This window comes from Ambystoma mexicanum, chromosome 6q, assembly GCF_040938575.1.
Source record: "Ambystoma mexicanum isolate Mex_15411 chromosome 6q, UKY_AmexF1_1, whole genome shotgun sequence".
Classification (NCBI taxonomy): domain Eukaryota; kingdom Metazoa; phylum Chordata; class Amphibia; order Caudata; family Ambystomatidae; genus Ambystoma; species Ambystoma mexicanum.
The window spans coordinates 246,090,508-246,113,519 of NC_090937.1; positions in this window are offsets into that span (position 1 = coordinate 246,090,508).

Consider the following 23,012-nt stretch of genomic DNA (forward strand, 5'->3'; position numbering starts at 1 on the left):
CCAATCCGGCCACTAGTTCCTTTTCCCCGTTGTTATCAACATGGTAGGAGCACCCATCCACATAGACAGTGGGCATTCCCTCACACTTGTCTTCTTCATAGACTTTGTGTGGGGAATTAAGGTACGCCTCCATGTTGTCCTGGATTTTAAGACTTTCGTCCTCGAGACAGTTTTCTCTGGCACAATCATGCAAGTCAGCCAGACCTTGAGTGAGGGGACTCTTCTTGTTTTGGCCATATCTGACCTCCGCAGGAAAGCCTTGCATTGACAGAATCCAGGAAGTAATTCTGGAATTACTCACATTTCCGACCCAGATTCTGTCACTTTGAAGATATTGCAGAGGCTGGTGTGGAGTCTCCACTATGATGTGTTCCCCCTGGATGAACGGGCGGTAATTGTTCAATGCCCACACCATTGCCAGGAGTACCTTCTCCCAATCGTTGAATTTTTCCTCCACAGAAGATAAAGTTTTACTTGCATAGGAGATGACTTTATTGACCTTGTCATGCTTTTGGTATAATACTGCGGTCAAACAAGTATTTGAGAACCCTGTCTCCAAGAAGAACTCCTTGTTTTTGACAGGGTAAGCTAGGCAAGGCGCTTGTGAGAGGCTTTTTTTGAGTTGCTTTACTGCCTCGGCTTGTTCTGGACCCCACCCCCACTTGAACCCCCCTTCAACAGATGGATCAGGGGTCTTGTGATCTCCGCGTAATCCTCAATGAACTTTCTGCTGTAATTAGTCAGTCCAAGGAGGCTCCTTAGCTCACGCAGAGTTGTGGGGTATTTTAGTTTCAGGAGTGCTTCCACTTTCTTTTCCTGGGTCTCCTGCCCCAAGAAATTGACACGGGTCCTGCACCACTGTGCCTTTTGGAAAGATAGTTTTGCTCCGGCAACCCTCAACTGTGTCAGAACATAACAGATTTCCTCTATGTGTTCCTCCACAGTTCAGCTTTTGATCAGAACATCATCTACATAGGCCAGGTTACCCCTTTCACCCAAGTTGGGCATGGCCTTGTGTAAGAAGATATTAAATTTGCTGCTGGAGTTGATGTATCCGAAGGGAGTTCGGGTCCATGTGTATTGCTGCCCCCCCCAAAGGTAAAGGCCAGCTTGTATTGGACCTCCCTACTGACAGGTACGGTTCAGTAGCCATTGGTCAGGTCAATGGCATTGTATACCTTTGACCCCTGGATCTGGGCCAGCCCCTGGTCAATGTAGGGGAAGGGCCATCGGGACAGATGGACCCATTTGTTTAGCTCCCTTAGGTCAGCACAGAGTCTCCACTGGCCGTTGGGTTTTAAAATCCCCAGCATTGGATTATTAAAGGTGCTGTGGACTGGACGAATTATCCCACGGGACTCAGGTTTTTAATTATTTCTGTGAGGGACTCCATTGATGCGAGAGGCAAGCGATATTGCTTCACAAACACTGGAGTCATACCAGGGTCCGTGGGAATTGTTGTTGTATGGATCTCGATGCGACCACAGTCATATGAGTCCACCGCAAGAGATCCTGAAAATCTAAGAAAACTTGTTTCAACTTTTGCTTTTGCTCTCACAGGCATCAGCTAGGTTGACTCTCTCTTCAACCATTTGCCTGAAGCCCAGAAAGACTTCTGGTTTAGCTATTTCAGCTGCCTCCTCCAGCTGGGTGAAGAGATCCCTGGTTAAAGTGTTGACCTGGACAGAGGGCTCCAGGCAGGGAAGGCAGTCTTTGTGGACCTGGAAGATCACCTCATCCCTCCTGAAGTCACAGGTCACCTCTTCCTTACCATAAGGACAGGAAGAGTACACCAGGAAATTCCTGCCATGCCGGGTGAAGATTCTGTCTGGTGTTGTGTCATTGTCGCTATCACTGTCAAAACAGTCATTGGGGATCGGTCCTATCAGTTAATTACCTAAAATTATGGAGAAATGTCGGTCATCAACCGCCATTCCAATAATGGTGCCGAGTGATACTCCTAAGGTCGCTGTTATCCACCAATATTGGAATGGTGTTGTGCTCTATATTGAGTAATGGTGTTGGGTTTAACCCCAACCCTTGCTGTTGGAGATGGGCGTTGAGGTGAACATATGCATCAGGATTTTGCAGTTTCTGTCCTCTTTTAATTTTTACTTTAAGTGGGACTAGTCGTGTCCGTCCTGGGATGGTGGCTTCATCTCCAATTTGAACTTCAACTGCATACGGCAGCAATTGGGCTGACCGAAATGCTTTTTCTGAATCATCAAAGTTCATGGGATTACCCCCTAATCGACCAGGCTTTGTAGTTTATCGGGTCCAAATTAATGGCAAAGCGATTGAGAATGTCACTGTATAAATAAAATGCAGCAGGGACATTTCGCACGACCCAACAGTTATGTACTATTTTTTTGTTGCCCATCGAAATTTTGAGCATACACCTGCTAGGCAGGAGGTGTTTGGAATTGGGAGTTTCCAGGTCCATTTCACATTTGTCTATCAATTTAAATGTGGGAATGGCTAGATTTTTTGTGAATTTTCGGAACATGGCTTCGCTGATAAAGCTCTTACCGTTGTTCACGCACACTCGGGCGAGAACGGAGTCCTTCCCCTCATTTAACTGAATAGGGATGAATAACTGTTCTCTAATCTTCTGAATGTCAGCTAAGATTTGAGCTGGTTTCTCATAATTTTGGACTACGGAAGAGGAATTTTCTGATTGGGAATTAGTATAGAATTTCAGAGTATTTCCTTCCAGTGTGGAATGCCACTTGAAACTGGAAGGAAGATTGATTTTCAGAAATAGAGAGGAATTCCCATCACCAGGTTGGTGTCCTCCAGAAATTACTGTCACATCTGGTATTTGGTAATTTTGAAAGTGGAACTCAATATCCTGTTCAACCATGTGGCATGTGCCATTTAAACTAACATGAGTGACGTTATGATTTAATTTTATTGGCCGGTTAGTCTGGGTCCAGAGGACTTTGTTCAAGTAGTCTATTAGGGGAGACAACTTTCGCAGGATGTCATTCCCTAGTAGACAGGGTGTGCGACTATGACCGGGTGTTTCACCTTGTGTCGCCCAATTTTAATTTCCAAATCCTCAGTCCCCTCAACAGAAATTTCATTCCCATTGAAATTCTGAAGTTGTCCAGGAAGAGGGGTGAGAGGGATCTGGAATTCAGCTGATCAAAGGCTCTCTTTGACAGAAGAGTGGCTTGGGATCCAGTGTCCACCAGTGCCGAAAATGTACATTGCCCTTGTACTTGGATCGGGTCATCAAATCTTCCCTCCTTCTCCTCAAGGGGGAAAAGATAATATGCATTTTGGGCCAGTTGGTTGGTTAGTTTCTTGATTCTTGATTCCGACACAGGGGTAGTTTGGGCATGATTCTGTGTGGGAGCTTGGGGATCTGCAAGAAAAATTTAGCAGTTGGATATTGGGGGAGTTTTGGGCTCCCCTGGTTCTGATTCTGGGCTGCCCCCCCACCCCTTTTGGGAGGCAGTCACCAGAATAGGTTTGGGCAATGTGGTTTTCTGGATTATCATTCTGGGGTTCAATGATGGGCGATCCTATCTCAGTCCCCAAATTCACCCAGTCTTCATTAGGATCTCTTGGGACCCATTTTCTTTGGGAGGAGTTCCCCTGTCCCTGAAGGAGAAGATCTTTTTCCCAGAGTCCTCTGAGGACCCCTCTCCTTCAAATGGGAGGACACTAACCTCCTCCACAAAATGGGTCTTTTTAGGTTCTTTATTTCTCCTACCTGCCCTCTGTTCCTTTGGTTTCAGACTTTCGAGGCAAGAGATTTTGGTTCCGGTTCCTGGGTTTCCAGGAAGCTTCCTCTAAGGCTTTACACCCACTTCCCCCCGTGCCTCCACCTTTGGAACCGGTAAGTTGTCAGGGTTCTCTCCCCATCATTGCTCTGGAGTACCAGACCCTTGGTTTGTGAAGTAATGAACTGCCATGTTCATCTGAGGGTTCTGCTGAGCCCTCATCATGTGACCCAGATCCTGGGACAAGTTCTGGACCTGGCGCTCCAGTTGGGACACCCGCTCTGGCTGGTACCTGGTCTCTGGTCCATTCTTGGTCACTCACGGGAATGGTAGCTATCCCTTCTCCCATAGTACCCTGGGTTTGGATAGTTTGGGTAACCCTCCACCCTTGGCCTCCCCTCTCCTGGATTGGGCTGTCTGGGATCAGGAAAGTGGGGAGAGAAAGGTTTTTTTTTTGTAGGTTGAAGTTTTGAGGGTACCTGGGAAAAAAACTCAACCCGGCATTTGGTGGATTACTGTCCTCTGGGGAAAGTTAGGAGGGAAGTTTCCTGGGCTGGTACCTGCCTGGTTGGATCCCAACCCCTTGGGCTGGGGGAGTCCACACATACCCCAGGATGGGTTTGTTGCCCTTGTATCTGGGGCTAATGTAATCAGGGGAGTTAGGGGTCCCATTTGTGGGATTACCTCCCTGACTACCTGCCTGGGATTGGCCCGAGGGCCTTCTGGTTCTTTGGCTGTATGGATTCTGTACAGGTATATTTTTAGGCCCCCCCATCTCCAGATCTAAAATGGGGGCAACCTTCACCTCCGCCACCTTAGCAGCAGCAGGGGTGTTGGCTGGTTTGGGGTTTTTATTGGTGTTCTTGGTATCTACAGGTTTCTTTACCTCATAAATACGGGTGGCTGTTATATGACTCAGTCCAGTGATCTCTTCTTGTGAAAGTCCCTCACCAGCTGGGTCATTATATATTTGGGGAGTGCATGGAAGAAGGTGTTGATGAACGCCCTACTATCTGTACGCACCCTCCTGGTGGTCTGCGCAAAGGCACGTTTGAGTTCCTGCACAAATTCTTGTGGGGCCTGATCTTCCACACACTGCAGATTGTAGGCCACCTTGTGGGCCCCTTGGGGGCTTCTATGGACAGAGAAGTGTTTTAGGATGGCTGCCTTGTAGGTGGACCATCTTCAGTGGTTCTGATCCTCCAGTCCCGCGGAGAAACTGGAGTACTCAGGGGAGACTGTCCATTTCACATATTGGATGCAATTCTGACTATCTTTCAGATGAAAAGTGTCCATCATCTGTTCATATAATTCAAGGTGTTCCCAGACCAAATACTTTGCATTTTTATGATAGGGAGTTATAACACTCCTAATGGCCTTGACCTGCTTCAGGGGATCTTTTTGCATAGCTCTCTTGATTTTGTTTGCCTTTTTGGTTTTAGTCCCCCGAGTCCACTCGTCTTCTGACTCAGAGGCACTACTACTGGAGGTGGCTTCTTGATCCTCTAGGCACTCCCTGATTCTGCAAGCTTGAGAAGGGCTTGCAGAAGGTGGGGGCCTAGTTTTCTTATGCCTGTGATGCTCAGAAGAGTCTTCTGACTCTCCCCTGCTCCCAGGATTGGCGGAGTACCCCCTTCTCCCACTGCCCTACCTGGGAAGAGGTCTTGAGGATACTCTTTTAGGGCTTTATTTCCTGGAGTTCCCCACCAAATTTAACAAACTGATCTTTGGGAAGGTGGTAGTTTGGTGGATCCAGTTCACTGACTCTCCCCTCATAGCAGTCTTCCTGATCAGAGATGTTAGCCCTAACATTTGGGGATCTGTACAGAGACGCCCGTCCATCAATTTCTAGGAGGCACTGATCTGTCAGTCCCATCTTCCCAATTCTGTTGAAGTCTACCATCCCCATGGCCCCTGGTTCATATGAGCCAGCAGACATGAAGCTGGCAGAGTTTGTGGTACTGAAGGAGTTTGAGTCCCTGAGTACAGGGGTCCTGACGTGATGCTCAGGGGTTGATTTGTCCCTCTCTACCTTTTCTCTTTCAGCCCCTATTCCCTGATGATATGCAAAAATCTGAGCCTTTTGTTCCTCTATCAAGGCATTACTGGCCTCAATGATTCGCTCTTGCATTGCTATCTGTTGGTGGAGCACACCATTCATTTCACAGAGAGCCTCATTGTCTCTCTGTGCTTCCTGCCAGGTCTGGGAATACTGGGCCAATTTCTGCTGCAGGAGACTCACCTCCTACGTTTTAGCATCACTGGTCTGGGTGTTCTTTTCCAGAGCATCCTCCACCCATCTGGTGTGCTCTAGTAGCTTCTCATATTCTGTTTTTAATTCATTGAGCTCCAGGAGGGCCAACTTTCTTCCCTGTAGCTCGGTTTTTAATTGGCTTAGTTCCTGGCCTAAGGCGTCCCTCTCCTGACTCAGATGCCCATCTGTTCAGCCAGGTCATTCCTTTTTTTTAATGCATTGGATTTCTGGCGCCTCTCATCAAACTCCTCTTGAGAATGGAGGTCTCTAATAATTAATTTATTATTTTCCTCTTTTAATTTGTCTATCTGGTCCTGTAGGGTAACTATTTGCTCTGCGCTGGCACAACAATTACAGTTTAATAGAGTCTGCGCAGAGCAAAGAGTTACCCTGTTGTTGTGCCAGCTTCTATTGACTCTGTTGCAGAGAGTCAACCCTTTCCTGACACTCCTCTTTTAGTGTCTGCAATTGGGTATCTTGCTCTTCCTTCTCTTGCTGTAGGAGAGCCAGATCTTCTTTTAATTTTGTAACATACTGTCTAGATTCTGTCTCTAATTCTTGGCTCTTCTGTAGCCTTTTTCCTGCAGAGTCTAGATCACTTTGGATCTTCTCCAGTGCTTCAACTTGATTATGTGCCAGAACTATGTTTTCAACGTGCTTTTCCTGCATTACTCCTATGTGGAGGTTAATGTAGGCCGCTATTCTGGCAATTTTACTCTGCTCCTCTTTCACTTTTGGGGCCATATACAATTCACTAAGAACTTGGTGTAACGGGCCCTTGTCCTGCCATGTATCCAGGTCGATGGCAGTGACCTGTTCTTTGATTTCTTGCAGCCAGACATGTTCATTCTGTTCTGGCCACTCACCTTTGACACAATGTTTGTGCAGAAAGTGCTCCCTCGCCATACTCATTTCTACAGGAATCGCCATTTTGGAAATATCAATTTCTTTATTAACGTTTTCGGGCTTAATTTACTTACAGTCGGTTTTGGAGTATTTGTTTTGAGAGGTGCTTGTACAGCGTAGCCCAGTACACCAACCCAGCAAGGTGTCTCTACCCTGCAGGCTACTCTGCTGTGTTAGACTGTCACGGGTGGTAACTCAAACTCAAAATCACAGCACGAGCCCTGAAATCTGTTAAGGATTTCAATCAGGCAATACATCCGGACCTCAGCCTAGCATGCAATGCACAAATGAAATACTTATTTTATTACATCTATAGGTTCAATATTCTGAGTGATATACCACTCATATCACACTCCTTCTCAAATTACCCCAGGTCACAATGGACCAGGAATCAGGCTGCTTGGTAAAGGTAATATTTATTTATTTATTTAAAATTCAATTCAAACATATGTTTTAATATATGGGGCAGCAATCACCAATGTGGTGACAATACAAATAAGAAAGTAGGTAATGCAGTTGAATTCACTTTTAGCAACACAAAATATGAAACACAGAGAAAAGAACAGTTTTGGCTTGTTTGAAAGATAGCACTTAAGTAAAGATTTCCCTGTGTAAATTTCTCAACTCACAAATAAGCAATTCTACACAGATGTAAAGGAGCAGCAGTATTCAGGAATAAAGAACAGTGTACAGGATTTGAATACAACCTCCCCTCCCTAAACAAGAGAGAAAAACAGTTTGGAGATCTTACACTTTTAAAATTACATTCGAAAATGGCTAAGCAAAACAATGAAAAGTGCGCAACAGTCCTTAAATCAATATAAATCTCTATGGAAGCAGCATGGGAAAAATGCCAAAAATCATAACCCTTAGTATGAGCCACAGTAAAGACTTTGAATCTTAATGGAAGTTTGGAAATAATTGAAACTGAAAATCACACGTGTAAACTTTGCAGAAATGTGAATTCCCACCTAAAATTCACTAAACAGTACAGCTACAGGTCTTATATTTAAGTCAGAGTTGAAATGAAGTCTCTAGCTTTTAAATTGAGGAAGTTATGCAATGTTGAATGAGAGGCGTTTTTAGAAAAATAGAGCAGAGAAAAACAGAATATCGGTTTTAAAATGACAGGTTAATTTTACTTAAACTAGATTTAATGGCTAAAAAAAAGAGAATGCCACCCGTGAATCTCCACAGTTACACAGCCGTTTGTAACCCTTCACGTGGCGGATAACCCGTTTTCTTTATGGGAATTACTTTATTTAATCAAATCACTAATGCCTTATGTTCTAGTAAAACAAAACGAAGAGAAAATCGGCGCTAACACTAGGAATCACAGACTGAGTTGCAAGAATGGTTCTGACAATATTACAGGTTGTTAAGGTAAAGATAGGATGTTTTAGAGATTGGGATAGGACAAGGCAAGGCAAGATATGCTATGGTTTACTGTAATTCCTATTAATACTTACAGTTCACTTTAATTTAAGATTTTGGACTGTCAAGGGTTCTGGTCATCACACGGATCAGGTCTAAACGACAGCAGGGCACATCTGGCAGAATTGGGTCAGCTGTGCGGTTCTGGTCACCTGGACTAGCACCTCGAACTGGACTGGATTGGATTGGCCCTTCTAGTCACTGGACACTGTAGATCAGTGGGATGGTGAGTTTGGAGAAAGCAAGCATTAATGGGCGCAAGCCAAACTGGATCAATTGCTTCCCTTATGTTTTGGGATTGCTTCAGAATTTGGGTCTAGCTGAAAAGGAGTTCAGGAATGCAGAGGCCTTGGCTTTGCAATGAAATCTGGAATCAGGAACAAGGATGGAGAATTCAGGAACAGGGTGCACACGGAAATCAGGATGAAGTCAGGAATCAGTGTGTCTGTGTGTTGTGAGTTTCCCTTATTTATCATGCCAAATGACATCATTAAAGTTTATTGTAGGGACAGACTTACTACCCACACCCACAATGCTATAATTGGTCAAGAGCACAATTTCCGCCCTGCTTTTTGCTGGTTGGATAACAGAAAGGGATGTCATGTTTTATGAGATGATCTGGAAACCTCCCATAGCTATTGGGACCAAAATCTAACCTTCCCACAAATACATCTTCATGTAGTTATGCCCTCTAAGAAAATCAGAATCATAAATCACATATTCCGTGGGTCACATTCCAATCCAACTCCCAAGTCAGTGGGACATGGTTTAGTCTTTCTGTTGATTTTGGTCATTTTAACCATCAAAGGTCTGGCCTAACAATACCCAATTATGTACATATATGCGCAATTACCCCTAGAAAATGGGTACACAATATTATATTTGTAACATTCATAATTTCTGCGCAGTTGGTCATTCTTTATAACTTCTGTTCCTTGCCCAGAAAGAAATTCTACCAAGTTTTCAAATGAATAGTATAAATTCAGATTTAGATGTATGTTTGTTTGTTTATTACATTTATAATGCACACCAGACCCAGGAGTAGCAGGGCGCAGAAAGGATATGCGAGGCTTACAAATGTTACATAGTGTACAGGCAGTAAGTGAAAAGTCACTTTACATAGGAAATAATACAATATACAAGGCATAGCATACAAAAAGGGCAAAGTTATTTACATCTTAGTAACTATGGATGTGCGCAATTTACAAATTTACAATCTGGCCACCGGTCGTGCTAACGTATCACAGTTTCCGAAGAGAACTAATTCTCTGTCAAGTTGAGGTATGTGATGAGATTATTTCTAAAGAAAGAATAGGGGAGGTCGGCTCTCAACTGGTGAGGTAGGGAATTCCAAAGTTTAGCGGCCTTAACAGGGAAACTGTTGCCTCCAATCTTGGAAGATTTGAATCTGGGTACTACCAGGCAGTTAGTGTTGATGGTTCTAGATGGTCTGCTGGAGGTTCTTCTAGATATTCTATCAATTAGGTAGCTCAGTGCCACGTTATGTAATGCTTTATATGTCAAGGAGGCTATTTTTAGTTGTTTTTTGTTGTGGGTAGATAGCCATTTGTGGTGACGTCTGATAGCAGAGATGTGCACTCTTTTGTTAATGCATAAAGCAGCTCTATAGGCATTATTTTGTAATATTTGGAGTTTTTGGATAATGGTTTTATTTGCACTGCTGTAAAGGGCGTTGCAGTAGTCTAGTCTTGATGGAATTAATGCTCTAGCCAATATGAGGCAGTTGTCATTAGTAAGGAAGGGCCTACCTGCTCTGATCAGTTTACAGGTGTAGGCTGTGGTGGACGCCAGAGATTTTAGTTGTTTGGTAAAGGACATTGTTGCATCCAAGTAGAAACCCAGTGTTTTTACCTCCTTAGAGACGATGGTGTTATTACCGTCAATGATGAAGGAAGCATATTCATGCCCTAGTTTGGAGATGTTGGAGGGGGAGCCGAGGATTAACAACTCTGTCTTGTCATCATTCAGGCATAGGCCGTGAGTGGCCATCCATGCCTGAATGATGAGATAGATTCTATTCACCAATGCCAAGTCCCTGCCATGATCCCCAGAAAGAGGGAGGATAATCTGAGTGTCATCTGCATAGTTAGTATAGGTGACACCCAGAAGGTCCAGATCATCGAACAATGGCTTGGTGAATATATTATAGAGAGTGGGGGACACACAAGAACCCTGAGGGACCCCACACATGATAGGGGTGGGAACCGCAGCTGCAGAGGGTGAGAATACTCTGCTAGTTCTGTCACTCATTCTATCCATTTAACAGCGCCTGTGGAGAAGTGGGCTGCTGTGTCTAAATGCCTCCAGAGGACCTTATGGTCGACCAGGTCGAATGCAGCTGAGAGATCAAGTAGCAGCAATAGTGCTGTTTTCCCTTGATCTCTCAGCTTATCAATCTGGGTCTATCAATGCAGTCTCCGTCCTATGTAGTGGTCAGAATCCTGACTGACGGACCCCAAGAAGTTTGTGCTGTTCGAGGTGTTTCTGGATCTGTAGATAGGCTATTTTATCTAAGATTTTAAGTAAAAATGGTCCCGTTGTGATAGGGCGGAAGTTGGTAGCGATAAGTGGGTCTAATGTTTGCTTCTTGAGAAGCGGGAGCACCCATGATTGTTTGAGATTGGCTGGGACAGTGCCGGTGGCAAAGGAGGCATTGATCAGCTTGGAGATGAAAGGGGATAGGTCTCTAGCAGCCTCTTTTATGATGGGCGCTGGGCAGATGTCTCCTTTGCAATTAGATGGTTTGAGAGAAAGGATCGTTTTTTCCACTTCAAGGGTTGTTGTTTTGGTGAAGCAGAAAGTGGTATTTAGGTCAGAAGTGTTTACATTAGGAGGAGAGTGGTGGCTAGTTGGTAGAGGTATGTGCAGAGAATCTTTCTTGTTTTTTATTTTAGTTTGGAGAGTGTTGATTTTGTTGGTTAATGCATGTTGTATTTCTGAGCACCAGTCCTTATCTTTGATGCAGATATTGGGAGGAGAGATAGGGGACTCTAGTTCTTTAAGGATTGTAAATAATTCTTGCATACTAGAGTTGGAATTCGCTATTTGTTAATTGTAGGAGTTTCTACACAAGTATGCACTTGTCACCCTTTTTCTTATTATTGCTGCCAAGTTCTATGTCTTGAACTTCAGTGGCAAAATAAGCATTTTAAACCCAAAAGTCACATTTCAGTTTTTTTTTCTTTTTCCCAAGTGTAAGCAAATGGCAAATCCTTTGACGTTGATTGAGGGGCCTCTCCCTGGAGAGTGGAGGTTTCTGCCCCACCCCTGGAAGGGTGAGTGTCCAAGCCTGCTAGTGTCTTCGCCTGGGGCAAAGTCAAATGTCTAATGAAGTCCCTTTGTCATGAGTATGCGAGGACTCCCAGCAGCAATTAGCCCATCCTGTGCCAGCAGTGGAGGTGGCAACCTTTCCCAGGGCTAAGAACTGTCAGAGTAGTTTTTTTTTTATATAGTTGATTAAATCAGACTGGGTTTAGCTGTAAATTTCACGTTTTAAATCTTTCCTTTAAACATATAAAATTAAAACAGTTAAAAGGTGGATTTTTACATTAGCAAATCCTTTGATATTCTTAAAGAATTAAGCCTTTACACAAGAATATACTTTCACAACAGGCGATTTTGCTCTTCATTCATGAAAAAGCACATTAAACGTATTTCTTTAAATCCGGTTTACATCTGGAGCAAATACACATTTTAGTCAGCATTAGTTCTTCCCTTGAGTGCTGGGATTGTTTGCAGCCTGGATACATGTATCATGCCTTCGTTTACAGTTTCTCTGGACAGCTGTTCCCTGATATTTGTAACAAATAAATAGCTGCATTCCCCCCCCTCACCCACTGTGGAAGATGAAAACAGTGGTTCCTGGGTTGCTTTTTCATAGGTACATTTTATTGGAGCTGTCATTCCAATGAGGCCCGGTTCCTCTGAGCCACACTGGATGATCCTGGGCATTGCAGGGCCCTTTAATCTCAATGATTCAGTAGAAATGAATGGATCTGGTGCCAAAAACAGCACTTTTTTAAGGTTAGGAAAATGTCATTTTAAAAAGGCATTTTCGGGTTTTCAGCACAATTCATTTACTTTGCTCCATGTTGGCTGTGGCAGAGCCCACTGGCATGCTCCCGCAGTCTGCAGTGAAGACTGTTTTCACCCCCTCTGAACTGTGTGTGGCAGGGTGTGCAACCTTTTTCTAGTTGTGACACAACCCAGTTTTAAAGATTTTGGCGCGCACAGGAGTCAACATATCCCACAAAGGTCCCCCAGCGAGTTGATGGTGGACTGATGGAAAAAGTTGGTGCTCCTCTTCGACACAGGAAGTGAGGTGCACAAGCTTTTCAAGACCCTTGCACAAGGCAATGGCTCCTACGGTGATGCGGGCAGGGCCCTAAACAACAAGTTCACCACAATGGTGAACCTGGACTATTAGCGTTGTCAGCTGCGACAGAGAGCACAAGGGCCAAGTGTGTCACTCAATGGTTTCTATACCTGACTTCAACAACTAGCAATGACATGCACATTCCTGGATGAGGAAGGAGAGTTGTGTGGCAGATTATACAAAAATGCAATTCAAACCATCCGGGGAAGCAGATTCTCAAGGAACCTGGGCTGACAGTGATGAGAATGTTGGAGTTGGGGAGAGCCCCTCCAGAGCCACTCACATGGAGGACACAATGAAAGACATCAAGGTAGAGGAAGCGTGGGCGATCAGCTTGTCACCCGAGAAATCCACGAGGTACAAGAAAACAAAGCCACAGCTGACCCAAACTCCATAAAGGAAAGTCCCCAGCAGATGTCCCTATGAGTTCTATGAGTTCTGCTGAGTAGCACTACAATATAGTGATGAATGCCTGGCATCAGGTCGCCAGTGCGGCTGAGGCCGAAAGCTGGGCACTTTACGAATGTCTGCAGAGCTTAATGACCAATAGTGGTGGCCACAACGTCTCAAACATCAACAAAGAGCAAGAGAGCAAAACCGGCAGTCCTATCAGAGTACCACCCACAACCCGACATGGCTACAATGGTGGACTACTGCCAAGATGTGGAAATCACTGCTATAGATGAGAGCAACACCGCAGAGATATTCTTCATCTCAGCACTAGCTCTGTGAACACAACAGAGAAGACGCCAGCCACGCTGCAAGGTGACTATTTTAGCCACTCGGATCGATACTGGTGCATCAGTCCATGTCATGCCCATAACCCAATACACATTGCTACACCCAAAGCCAAGGCTTGCATCACCCAGGATAAGACTCTTTACCTACGGGAGTAGAACACCCATTCTGTTGGAGGGGGCATTCCAGGCGATTAGTGTTCAACAACGACCACACTGGTGACCTTCTACGTTACAAGAGAAGCTAAGGACACAATCCTGAGTTGTACAACTCAGAGATACGTGACTTGGTGCACTTTGAATTTCAGGTATAGTTCACGGATGTCGAACGGCTATGCAGCGAATAAGATTACCTATTCCATGGCATAGCCTGCCTAAAAGGTCAGGAAGTGCGGCTACATGAGGACGAGACTATCCAGCCCATCATGCTGCAACAGTCGGGAGTATAACTCAGCGGCAGAGTACTCACCTTGGAAGCAAGGCGACGCGGAGCAACACAGGTTCGAACCCTGTGTCCGCGCTTAGAAACCTCTGGGTATTGAGCACGTTATAAATAACCTATCATATCATATCATCCCATTTCATTTAAGGAAAAAGGTGGAGGAGTAGCAGGTGCATATGGACATCATTAAGCAAGTGCAATAGCCCACACCAAGGGTGTCACTGATAGCGGTCGCCCAAAACCCAAACAACTAGGAATGATGAGAATATGTGAGGACATGTGACTCCCCAACACAGCGATCAAGAGGGCATGGCACCCAACATCAATCCTAGATGATACTTTGGCTGACCTGCAAGAGGCAGCAGTATTCTCCACCATACCTGAGTGCAGGGTATCACTAGGTGCATGCGGGGTCGAGGTATACCATAACATTCTCCTCACATATCGGGTGTTCTGATATAAAAGGCCTAGCTTCTTGGTCTTCTCCACCGCAGAAGTATTCCAGCATACCATCAGGTCGGTGCTTGCGGGGTTGAAAGGATTCATCAATGCCAGCGACAACGTGCTAATATACTCAAGAACTGAAACAGAGCAGCTACATGTGCTGGCAGCCATATTTCAGTGTCTAATGGACAAGGGCCTTACGCTGCATAGAGAAAAATGCCACTTCCTCCAATCGAAAGTACAGTTCTTTGGGTTTGTGTTCCATGGGGAAGGGATCTCCCCGAACCTGTAGAAAGTAGCAGCCATACAAGACTTCAAACCACCAAAAACCCATCTAAGGTGAGTAGCTATTTGGGAATGATGAACTTTTTTTCAGCAGGTTCATTCCTAACCACAGGCGGTAGAGATGCTAGTGAGCATGGTATCCCACATGGTGGTTCCGAAATCTATGACACTGCGTGGATCGCTGAAGCAACTTGGCGACATGAGGGTATGCAACATGTGATCGAACAACTCAGTGACGGCCAGTGGAAATCAGTTCTGGGGTACTAGATGAGATACACGGCTGACACCAAATCATTCATTGTAGACCTATAGAGAGTGAGGGTAGAGCTGTCAGTGGGGGTGGAGGATAGTGGTGCTACCCGTGTTGATACCAAGGGCGCTGGAAATAGCGCACACAGGCCAGCAGGGAGCCACGAAGACCAAGGCAAGACTGAGGGAAAACGTCTGGTTCCTGGATATGGAGAAACAGCCAGAAGAGGTGATGGAAAGGTGCACATGGTGACATGTAGCAAACCCGTCAACAAAGATACCACCCATTGAATCTCCCACGAGGGCAACAGCACCGTGGCAGGCAGTGAGCGTGGACTTTGGCACGACCCAAAATGACAAGCACTTTGTGGTGCTGCTGGATGAGTTCTCTCGTTTTCTGGGGGTGAAGTTCATACAGTCCACAGCGGCCGACTGCACCGTCCCAGTATTACATGAAATGTTTTCACGAAAGGGCTCCCGTACTCAATGCCGTCAGATAACGGATTACCATTTCAAGGATCAACTGTTTCCAGACTTTGTAGCGCACACGGAATAAAGCATATCCAGATCACCTTGTTCTGGCCAAGGGAAAATGGCGACATGGAACGTTCCATGAGAACCCTCAGTAAGGTGTTTTGCATCACGCTACAAGAGGGACCAGAGATCAAGATGACTCTGGTGATATTCCTTTTAGGGTATCGGAGAACACCTCACTCAGCAACAGGGGTGCCTCAGGCTGAGGCACTGAGGGGGCGCAAGGTGTGCTTGACAATTCCTGAGCACAGCTTCAGATGTGCTCCCGTAGCGGACACGAAAATAAATACACGACTGCCAAATTGGGAGCAATGAGAGGAAGATGGTGGAAGAAGGTTGGTGATGTCGGGCATTCAGGTGGGAGACCTATGTTACCGTGATGAAGGATTTCCAAAGAATCGCAAAACACTGTTGACTTTGGCAATGCGCTTTCCTTGTCCCACACTCCTATAGGATCGTGTTTCACTTTTCATGTAAATATTTTTTTCCCCTCAGTGATGTTAACTTGAACAGACGCAAATCTGAGCTTTTGGGAGCACCTCACGCTTTTGCTTATTGGGTCCGAGAAATAATGTGCGTTTAAGAGTCTACTGGCACAAGCCTCACATGTTTTACAGAAACTTGTTGACAGTTGAGTTAACTTAACTAATTACCACACAAAAGAACACGTGCTTTGCCTGAAATAATTGCATTGCCATAGAACATTTGCTCATTTGATCGGGTGCATCACGAGGCGTCCCTCGTGACTGCAGCATCACTTTGTGATCTTTGTGATCCCAGGGGGCAGTGTTCGCACAGCAGCAGGCGGGAGGCAATGCAATGCTTCTGCGCAGGCACTTCCAGAGAAAGGCAAGGCAACCGAAAGCAGTTAACAAGCAGAGCTGGTGCATGATGGACTCGAGGTCAGGGTCCTCCTCACTGCCAGAGGGAAACGTTTAAGAAACAATGAGATGTGGCGAACGACTCTGTGTCAGACAAACCTCTGCCAGGCAGACATTCACTTCCGAGAGAATGGAAATGTTCAGTGGTGGGAGTGTATTCCACGGCACTCAGCATAGAGGAGGCACTTCACGAAGGATCAACATGGCTGCCTCCTGCTGTTAAAGTAATGTCAAAATCCATTTATCAGAAAATGAGCCCTCCTCTTTCATAGGCGCCCACTGCTCGGCTAGAAGCGGAAAATAGCTCCATACACCAACTGCTGCTTTAAAGGACGGGCATTTCAGAAAATCGGAACATCAGAGGAGCTCGATGTACAATTAGCGGATTGCCTTGCACTGGGTGTAATACCTAAGGCGGGGGATGTCTTGCCCAACAGCCCTAGCAAGGCTCGCCACTAGGACAAGCCCCCTAATGACAGGTGGGCTTCGCGCCTCCATGTCTAGCTCATGTCAGAAATGTCAGTTGATGACCTTAACATAATCTAAGGTCAGCTGGCTCCCTGATATCGTCTTTATGCAAATATCACATAGCTTCAGGGAGGAGGTCGATTATCTATGTCAAGGATTCCCAGGTACGGCGTGAGGGAATAAATAGGTTACAGAAGCAATCAATGCTTTGTTATCGGAGGTCATTATGACATGTACATATGTGACCCTCCCTGCTTGGTTGGCCTTCGCTGTAATGTAAGTAGCCTTGTTTCTTTCTATATGAATAGATGGCAGATGCGGCAAACCTTCAACAAAAGAGAGGCCACCTCGCTAGTTAGGTTATAGACACATAATTCACTGGATATTGAGTAGATGCACTCAGTAGTATCTAAATGAGTATCAATTAACCTTGATGCACTCTAAATATATGGTTACTGAGGCATCACAATTAGAGACCTTGTTCAACAAGGGTTTCTATATGTATGTATTGTGAGGTTTAATGTTCAGCGAAGAATGAATGTTACAAGTATTCAAGAACTGTTTACATGTTGACCTGTACATTTGAGGTTAGTAGAGTACCTCATAGTAGAGATACAGTTTTCTCCTTGATGATGAATACCAAGCACTGTCTATGAAGCACTTGGCACTTTAGCTAGTTTTCTATGTTAGTTTTTATGTGTTTTTATATGATTACAATTTATATTAAAATTTGCTTTTGAAACAGAATTACTGATGAAGTCAGGTTGAATTCTCCTAAGACTTCTGTTTTTTAGGTTTGCACTTCCCCCACAGATGTGAGTATCCCACCAATATCCAGTGGATTATGTGTCTATAACCTAACTAGCGAGGTGGCCTCTCTTTTGTTGAAAGTTCATTTACGTCAGGTTAAAACCACCCCGCTTTTTCTGCTTATACCTGATTTCCCTCCCATTTTTCTACTAGATGCGGCAAACCAACATTATGAAAAAGCCCCGGTTAAAATAACATTATTCCGTGCATGTAAGCTTAGTGTCCTACTTTCTCCAATGTTGTGTGTATGTCGGTGTGATAGCACATCACACACCTGCCAGCCTCATGGGCAAGCTTGCCCAACGCAAACTATAGTGGAGGGCTGTTTGGGCAAATGGAAGCAGTGGCATAAACAACCAGCTCTGCCAGCGGCTTACACAATGCAGGAGAAATTAAACTATGAAGGACTCGACTGTACGAGACTGGCAGGCTGCTTAACGTGAATAATTATCACACAGGCACACCCTTAATCCCTCCAGCAAGTCAGCAAACATGATTTGCTCATAGAGATAGGCAACTTGCATAACCCCTGGTCCTCATTATGATAGATGTAAAAACGGTAAACAGGCAGTATTTCTGAATAATGCCCGTTTTGTGAGACCGCCTGATTTTAGCTTTCGCAGTGGCAGTAATGGTGCAGGTAGCATTACTGCCTGCTGCCATATCAACAATCCCCAACAGTGTTCTGTGGGAGTCCAGAATCGGAAGCAACCAAAACCCTAAATCTTCCAGCAAATTATAATGACCACTTGCGTAACAGTAACTCTGTTTGGTGGTATTAGAAGTGCTAATACCACCAAATTCGCAATGAGGCCCACAGGGTGAAAGTCCCCCAGAAGTGCTCTGCTCCCCTCTAAAGGTCGCTCCCATATATAGAAAAGAAAGCATATCTTTTGTGTTCTATCATAGGCGTGGTCAGAGTTTTGTTAGGGCAGTAGCATGAGGACACTATGTCCTCACTCCGCTGTTTGTGGTAGATGGCATCATGTGCCTTAGAAAGGTATCAGTTGTATCGTCTCCTGGGAAGACTGGTGGTGGGGAACGTTCTAATCCATCCAGGGGCGTAGGAGACCCATAAAATCTGGGGGGGACAGGGGACACCTTGGGACTTTGCTTTTTTATTTATTTATTGTGTTTTATTCAAAGAACTCAACTTTTCCCAATATTAAAATAGCAGTACTTATTCAATCACATATATCATCACTCTATAAAACAAGAGAAAAGAAGAAAAGAAAACAAAAAAAAATTAGGAAAAAGAAAAGCAGTTCAGAGTACAAAATTCTTCAATTTGGCGTCTCACTTCAGAAGGCTCAGTTTTCGTAATAATGTTACCACTTCCCAGGTCAAAAGGCTTTTATGGCCTGAGCATAGTGCGTCCCAGAAAGATAGGGTGTCCACTCACCATTCCTGGCTTGTCCTGTGTTCTGGTCTTTCCTGCACCCCTATCTCCCCTGCACACACTGGTCACCCCGTGCTGCAAACCATCCCTATCTTTCATCTGCACTCTGTTCTTGTTCTCATCTCTCCCCTCCCTTGCTCCTCTCTTTTTCTGTCCTCTGCACCTTTTCTACCCTTTTTTCACTTTGCAGTCCACTGTCTGAAGGAACTGGGGAGAGCACGCCAAATCCTTGGTCATACAGTTAAGACGGGCTTTGTGTGTCTTCTCTTTCTTACACCAAGAGATTTCCAGCCTGACTTGGGTATAGCTTTCAGTGGAATGGTAGCCTCATAGCGCAGTTAGATTGTTCGGCTACTGGCAATGTCTTCTTGATGGGGAGGACCTTAATTATGATGTAGAACATTGTGTAGAGAAGGTGAGTTGGGAGTGAAAGCCTATGAAAAACCACCAGTGTGGTGGCACTGTGAGTGTGATTGTATTGAGAAGAGCGTGTGATTACGCAAGCTGCCACATAAAGCCCTTTTAAAGGGGGTAGAGAGGAGCTGAGAGGAATGTGTTGCCTTATTCTATGGGCGAGATGATGAGAGCCTTGCTGTCAGGATCTCCTGTGGGTCTTGCGCAGAGGTAGCACAAACTCCTTCCTCCCCGTAAGGTCTTGGCACCTGCACTTTAATTATAAACAGAAGAACTGTCCGCAACTTGCCCAGGAAAGAGGGTTAGGGTTCACTGGATTGCTATTGCTAAATGAATTGAGGCATAGGAACGGGACACAGGACAGGAAAGCACCAATATGAAGCGTCGGCAGAATAAGAGTCATCCAAATGGGCTCTGCAAGCAATACCCCTGATTAGGCCTTTTGTGATTCAATGCACCTGCATAGTGGGCTAGAAGCTGAGAAGGGCTGCACTGTTGCAAAAGTAATTGACTTAATGGAAATGTATGAACAACAGAAATTAGATTAAAGTTCACCTGAGTCACCAAACGACTCACCCAGCAGAGGTTGGTGTAGAAGGGTAACAAACTACTGTTGTCCATCAATGCTGACCCTTATCTGACCACAGAGGGTGAAATAATACCCCACTCATGAGAGAGAAGGCATGGTTGGTTGCTGCTCATACTGGCCAGGTCGGTTACTGTCTCCCTTGTTAGTATTAGCACTGTAGTACTACTGATTGTTGCTGGACATAAGTGTAACACTCAAACTGCATAGCATTTCCTTTATTGTATCACATTGGGTGCGTTATCCATGTATGTAAGTGGAAATTCCAGGCTGAATGCACCGATTTATTGATAACATTTAAGTTACTTAAAATGTGTCCCAAAAAGACTAACCCTAGTACCATGACATTTGTTGGGACACAAATGTGTGGTTCAAGAATATGTTTTTTAATATATTTGATGTATTAGACACATTGCATGAAGGTAAGTAACTTAAAAGTTATCAACAAAGTGGTGCATTCAACTAGAAATTTCTATTCACGTCCTTTACTTTATGTGATCACTATGCATTTTTTACTGTGCATCACCAAAATGTAGAAGTTTTTGTTTTTGTCATGATCTCTGCTTCCAAAAGATCAGGACTTGCTCGACTCCCTTGGAAGCAGACCCATAACCCCGGTTCCGAGTGCCAGCCAGTCCCAATTGGGACCTTTTGGACCCTGTCCTGGCGCCAGTGGCACCAGGCTCATAAAGATGCCCAGTCCCAGCGCGGGAAGCGCCGGGCTCATAATGCTTGGGTGGACTTACCTGCAGCAGACCATGCTGCTTACTTACCTGCCAGTTGAACCCCTGATCCTCTTCTGTTTGGGACTACTTTTCCTGTTGGGTGGGGCAGGAGCCACTCCCTAGGTTCAGAATACTGGAACTCTTCTGGAAAGCAGGAACTCTTTTCTTACCTAGGCGTGGCTGTGGAAGGAGACACCTAAGCACTACAGGAGGCTATTTAAACCACACCCGATGGATGAATCTTGCTTTGTGTTATTCTGCATTCTCTGCAGCAGAACGCTCATCGTGTCTTCTGCTTCTGATCATGGGCCTAAGGGAACAAAGGCTTACCATCCTGGAATCCAGTCTTCAGCAGCACCTGTAAAGACAAAGAAAGAACAGGTTAGCACTACGGTCTTCAGTGGCAGCGCATCTCTTACCTGGTCCATCGGCTGTCACCAACGCCTCGCGCTGCATTCCGGCATCTGAAAGACAAAGGCTTACCTACTCTTCGCATGCTCCGGAGGTCTTTGCACTGCATTCCGGGATCTGAAAGAAAAAAGCTTACAAGCTCTTCTAAAGCTCCGGAGGCCTTCGGCGCTGCATCCCGCATCTGAAAGACAAAAGAAGGTGCGTTTAAAGACATTGGGCAACTTTATTACTCACGTGCCATTACTCCTTCCCACGCCGAATCCAGTGGGTATTCCAGCACCCTTCAGCTTCTCTAAAGCTCCAAACTTGTACCTGCAAGATAAAAGGGACAGTTAGTGCGCATCGTGAAGCAGGCTACAAGCGCTTACTTACGTGCTTCCAGGCGCTTCTATTCCTCACGCGGGTTCGATCCTCAACTCTCATCAGCCCGCCATCCGCCATCGCCGGAACCCTGCAAAACAAGAGATATCATTACAAAAGACTTTTAAGACATTTGAAGTGCCCAGAACTTACCGTTCGTGCAGTTAACGACGGACAGCAGTCCTCTGAGGTCAAGAGGCCTGCACCCTTATCCAGTGAAGAAACTGGTTACGGCACCCTGCCCCGAGGCAGATGGAGAGCTCGGCGTTCACTTACCTAAGGTGAGGGCGTTAACCTTTGGGGTTCTACAGGAGAAGAGAAAGGGAAGAGGAGAGAGGCACCCAATAACCCCAGTTCATTAATCACATATTTTCTATCTGCAGACATCTTACTCTTCGAGTCAGACATACAGTGCACAGAGGTCCAGCCCAAAGAGCCAACCGTGTGTTACACATCACCTTTGAAGATACGGCATTCACCCAGTCAAGACCGGCGCCTCTGCGGGAATCAGGTGAGCGTTACAGTTTTACCCCATTTCACTGCATTTATATGCACAAGAGACCCTGTGCAGCCTCCCCCCCATAACCGCTCACATTTATTATGAACTTTACCAACCCCCCATACATATATATGCAGTGAAATGGGGCTGTGGAAATTTGGCATTTTGGGATGTGCAGTGATGGGGTGATACCCTTTATGACACACAGTTTGAGTGCAATGTTCTGGTTTAACATGTGTGCAGCCTATTTGTGGGACCTCAGCTTAAAATTACAATTTTTGCTAGTATTTATTTTTGAGTGTGTGGGGGTTAATACTTGTTGGGTGCACATTATTAGGTTGACATTGTTGGATTGGGAAGAAAGATGTTGTTTCCTGGGGGCGGTGCAGGGGGACGAGGGTTAGGGTGGTGTTGTGAATAAGCTTGTATGCCCATGTCCCCATGGATAGATGTAACAGTTGTGGCTGTGCGTCTGGGGGCAAATACACTGCTGCCTTTTAAAGAGATATAAGCTTGGATTCAAATTCAAAACTCACAATGTTCCTAGCAAGAAGCGCAGTAATGCTACAACAAGAGACAGTAAGGGAGTTGATTGCCGGGCAGTGGAGTGTTTGTGGGGTCGTGTAGGGGCAGGTCATGCGCAAAAACATGTTTGTTTTTCTGAACAGTGCCTAAAGGGCAAGACAAAGATAGCATAGGTTTGTTCTTTGGAAGCCGGCAGGGTATAAGAGGTCTGGAATGGCTGTCCCTCAACTTTTGCGCAAACAGCATGGCCCCAGACTGACAGCGGTGTTGGGCCTGTGTACCGCCTCATACTTGCCAACCCTACTGATTTAGGCAGTCCTACTGCCTACAGATTTGGGTGACAGATCCTCTGCTTTTTACAGTGGCAGGTAATTTATGTGACCCTAAGGTAATTAATCTGTCTGTGCAGTGGGTGGATAAGTGATACATTTTAGTGATGGGCTCAGATCAATCCACTGGCCTAGGGGGTAGATGACTCTGCCCTGCACTCTTGCAGGGACAGATCTTAGGTGAACCACCAGT